Raw genomic sequence first — 4,675 nt, 5'->3', positions numbered from 1 at the left:
AGGGAACAAAAAATAGAAGTAAATTTCTCAATTGTGCATCATAATGTAGAATATTCTTAAAAAAGATTATATTAAGTTTTAGTTCAAATACTTAAGTAATATTTAACTGCTAAACAGCAGTTTATTTTGAGTTATTTCTGTCTTGGGATTGTGCACAAGACATGGTATCTCAAATTTTTAGATCTGGGTTACAACAAACTTCTGAATAAGAATGATATTCTAGAGAGCTGGCTTGGGGTTGGGCTTTGGTAACAGAGACTTGAGAAGGCTTTGAAACAAAAAAAGCATTGCTCTTCTCTATTAGTAGGAAGAGAAGAAGGAATGTCAATACTTTATGCTTCCAGTGCTCCACATGAGGATCTCAAAGATGTTAAAAGTAACATCCTCAGACAAAGATCAATTTACTGCAGGCCCTAGCTTAAGGTCAACAGGCTTCTGGGGAAAGAGTTGTTTAGGGGCAATAGGTAGAGTAGTGGGACTGTGTGATGTAGATAGGCACTGCAGCAGCTGCTAGAAGTGTTTACCACTAGTATACGTGTTTACACTAGTATAGTGACAGTGGAAGTTCTGAGGCATCAGAGCCAGGCAGGGTAAGCTGAGAGTAAAAAGGGTTGTCAAACAACCCTGCGATTACTAAGATATTGAAAATTCAATGGTTAGAAACATACATATATCAATTCAGTATCTCAGTAACAGCTTACTTCATATGTAACCTGAACATATACTAAATAGTACTTAGAAGTTGAAGAGACTGGTGTATCTTCCTTGTCCAAAATGCATCTTTCTCGGGTTTTTGGAATCAGGTTACATTTCTTTTGTCTCCTACTGCATTTATACAAGGAAAGGGCATCATTAGAGTAGAGGGCAATGCACTGCATGCAACAGAAGCCCCATCACTCTGTGAGAAATGCATGTCTGCTAATCAGGTGGATGCAGGAGGTCCCACTGTAGTACAGAGGCAGCAGCATTAACCTGGCAGGGTGCAGAGGGAGAGCTGCCTTGGAGTAGATGGATACTCAGCACGAAAGGCCAAAACTGAAGTAGATTACAAAGAGTAATCCAGGCAAGTTAGACTTCAGTATCTCATCATTCTTCTGCTGTGCAGCATTGCTACCTGTGAATCAAATTATTGGCCTTGGTTTATAAAATAGACAAGATCCTACCGTGCTTTGGTATATACAGTCTAAGTGTCAAGAGACACATTTTTCTATAACGTGAAAGTTTTTCATTACTGAGAGTCAGGAGTTTCATAGTGTATGAAGTTAGGCACTAAAATGAAGAGTCACACTGGAAATTATAGGTCTTCAACTGAAACCAAACTGGCAAAGCATTACACTCACCGAGGTATTAATACTTAGAGAGCTAAGCACTTGTTTGCTTTTTCCAACTATAAGTATTACTATTAGCCTAGTAGCAAATAACATGTTTATTCATGAGCTTTCTTTTAACTCAGGAAAACATTTAGACATTTGTTTAGGCTTAAAGACAATTCCACAATCTTAATATGCTCAGAAATTAGAAAGTCATAGTGAAGCATTATGCCAATTTGAGATGTGCCAGTATGCCTTTGCTTCAAGTATGAAGGTCATGGCCACGATCTGAAAAGGGGAACTGCAGATGTTCTCTGTGTGTAATTGTTTGATTCTCTTCAATAACATGACCCACCAGAAGAGCAGGAGCATGCACAAAGATTTAAAAGGGGAAAAGATCTGTCTTAATACATCTTTGAGATTTTTTCTCATGTAATTTTAAGGCAGCAAAGAAAAGTTAGGCAGTTGTTAATCTAAGTAACAGGTACTTCTATGAAAGAGGCAGAAAACAGCTAGAAAATGCTTCCAAAATATTGATCTACAATTTAAATACAAACTCAAATGTGATTTTAGTATGCTGCTCAGGGCTATACTGGCATTTTTTTTGTTTGTTTGTTTGTTTTTGGTTTTGGTTTTTTTTTTGGTACAGCTCTTCAGAAAAAACTTTTCTCAGGGGGATAAGAGTACTGAAGGCTGTATCTCCAATAGAGAGAAAGATGAGCAGCTGGAATGCATCGGTGCACTGTGACCCCTGCACCTAGAAAAAGGGTAAGCTGTAGCTGAATGTCTTCATACCAAAGCAACAGTCAAAAAAGCATTATCAGTTTATAGGAAAATATCAAATTGCAGCTCCTAGAATAGCAGGTTCGTGATTTGGTGAAACCCATAATCATTTCAGACCTGAAGCCACAATAATAAGGAAAGACTGTGTCCAGATGTACAAAGCTAGTCAAGTACTCACATTGAAAATTTTTGTGGAAAGAAATAGATTTTTATGGCCACATAGATATTCTTATTAAGAACACTACTTTTTCCCCTTTTAAACATTAAAGAAGCAATCTTTTCAACTAGAATAGATTTTTCTTTTCTTAGGGGCCTCTTTTAAGAGTACAAAAAAAAAATGAAAGACTTGAAAGCAGATAAAATATTTATGATGTATTTCCTCCCAGGATTCAAAATAATGGAAATAATGAGATAAATAAATAGATAAAGTAAGCATCTCTACATAGTTGCTAAGATATATATTTTTTTACAACATAAGCTGTACCAGTGGACTTTCAACCAATAATTTCACTGAAGATGCTTAATTTTGAAAAGTTATACGTTCAGCTGAAAATTCCTTAGTTCTGGTGGTTCCCTTTTCTCTCTAAGCACATTAGAACTTTTATTTAATATTTCAAATTTCATACCAGAAGTGTTGAAGGTTTCAGACAGTTTGGCAGAAAAACATGACTGGTAGACGAGAAGCTGAACATGAGCCAGCAGTGTGCACTTGCAGCCCAGAAGGCCAACTGTGTTCTGGGCTGCATTAAAAGAGGGGTGTCCAGAAGGGAGAGGGAGGTGATTGTCCCCCTCTACTCAGCTCTTGTGAGGCCCCATCTGCAGTACTGTGTCCAGGACTGGGGCCCTAAGCACAAGAAAGACGAGGAGGTCTTGGAACGGGTCCAGAGGAGGGCCACTAAGATGATCAGAGGGCTGGAGCACCTCTCCTGTGAAGAAAGGTTGAGGGAACTGGGCTTGTTTAGCTCGGAGAAGAAGGGCTCCAGGCAGACCTCACTGTGGTCTTCCAGTACTTGAAGGGAGCTTATAAACAGGAGGGGGTACGGCTGTTTACATGGGTGGATAGTGATAGGATAAGGGAGAATGGTTTTAAACTGAGACAGGGCAGTTTTAGGTTAGATATTAGGAGGAAGTTTTTCACACAGAAGGCGGTGACACATTGGAACAGGTTGCCCAAGGAGGTTGTGGATGCCCCATCCCTGGAGGCATTCAAAGCCAGGCTGGATGTGGCTCCGGGCAGCCTCGTCTGGTGGTTGGCGAACCTGCACATAGCAGGGAGGTTGAAACTCAATGATCTTTGTGGTCCTTTTCAAGCCAGGCCATTCTATGACATGATATGTAGAGCTGTGAAATTGACAATGTCTGTCTCACAAAACCAGAACCAGACTGGCACTGACTTTCAACATAAATCTGTTAGGTTTGTTTTTATTCCGTAGTGAATTGTGTTATAATTTAGCAAAGCATGCTTTACTCAGTTCTATGACGAAGTTCACCCAGTTTCTATTTAAGTCAAAGTGAATATACAAAAAGGGGCATATGTTTTAGTGATTTTCTACTAGGGAATGCTTTCCCTAAGCAGTGTTTTAATGCTAGAGATTAGAGAAAGTATTCAGTATGTAGATGTGTGGGTAGCAAAGCCAAAACCAAAACATGCAAAATGCTTAAGAAAAGAGTACATTCCTCTGATCTCTCATTATAACTTTGGTCGGATTTAAATTCTTTTCCTGTTTTTTTCACTCAGTGTTTTTTAAACTATCCATAATAGGAGTGTTCTTTCTTCTAGCATACATTTTCTACCTCGTACACAATAACTGTTTTATGAAAAATCACTGAGAAAAACATAGGACTAAAGGAAAACTGATGAAATGGATATGGAGGCTTAGTGTCTAAAGTGATACGGTATGTGTCATCTGGGAACAAGGAAGCTGCTAGATTCAAAGATCTGAATTTGTAAAGCAATACAAGCATGGTATATGAATTAATGTAATTTTCAAGAAATATCACAACAAGAAAGTAGCGTAAGTTAATGGTAATACTGCTGACCAAAACAGAAAAGGAGAGATGGTAAATGAATTTATAGTCATTGTTGATAGTCTTTTTTTTCAGCTACTGAAAAGTCCAGATATAGAATGAAAAATTAGAAAGAATGTGTTTAATTATTAGCTTACAGCCATTACATGACACCTACAGGTGAGTTAATTAATATCAGCATGTGTTGTTTTATTATGATGGACTATATCTCAAATCTTTAAAAAACAATTGTACAAAACAAAATTGTGTATAATCTATGGTATCTGACCTCGGTACAATTATTTTTTCACTCTTACTTTAGAACACCAATTATTAAAGTTCATATCTTCCAAACAGCAATAATTTAAACAAATCAAAAATAATTCTTTGTTGATATTGAGTTAATATTTTCCTGGATTCTCCTAAAACACAATTAAAATAATAATCTAGTAATGAAAAAGAATATAGAAACAATTAGAATAAATAATAACATTTTGTAATAGAGAGCAGTTCTCCCACGAGTTACTTTTCTTATCTATCTCAATAAACTAAAAATTAAATTTAGCAATATGGCT

Source organism: Meleagris gallopavo, chromosome Z, assembly GCF_000146605.3.
Source record: "Meleagris gallopavo isolate NT-WF06-2002-E0010 breed Aviagen turkey brand Nicholas breeding stock chromosome Z, Turkey_5.1, whole genome shotgun sequence".
Classification (NCBI taxonomy): Eukaryota; Metazoa; Chordata; class Aves; order Galliformes; family Phasianidae; genus Meleagris; species Meleagris gallopavo.
This window is presented reverse-complemented; position numbering follows the sequence as displayed.